Here is a 365-nt window from a genome sequence, read left to right on the forward strand (position 1 = left end):
AGGATGAGGATTAGGATGAGGATAGGATGAGGATAAGATGAGGACTTGGATAGGATGAGGATGAGGATAGGATGTGGAGGAGGAGAATGAGGATGAGGATAGGATGAGGAAGAGGATAAGGTTGAGGATGATGATAGGATGAGGATGGGGAGCAGAATAGGATAACGATGAGGATTAGGAGGAGGATAGGATGAGGAGGAGGAGGAGGATGTGGATAAGATGAGGATGAGGATGAGGATAGGATGAGGACAAGGATATGATGAGGATGAGGAATTGGAGGAGGAGGACTAGGATAGGATGACGATGAGGATAAGGATGAGGAGGAGGATAGGATGAGGATGAGGATGAGGGTGAGGATGAGGAGG

The sequence above is a fragment of the Lupinus angustifolius genome, chromosome LG11 (genome assembly GCF_001865875.1).
Source record: "Lupinus angustifolius cultivar Tanjil chromosome LG11, LupAngTanjil_v1.0, whole genome shotgun sequence".
Taxonomy (NCBI): Eukaryota; Viridiplantae; Streptophyta; class Magnoliopsida; order Fabales; family Fabaceae; genus Lupinus; species Lupinus angustifolius.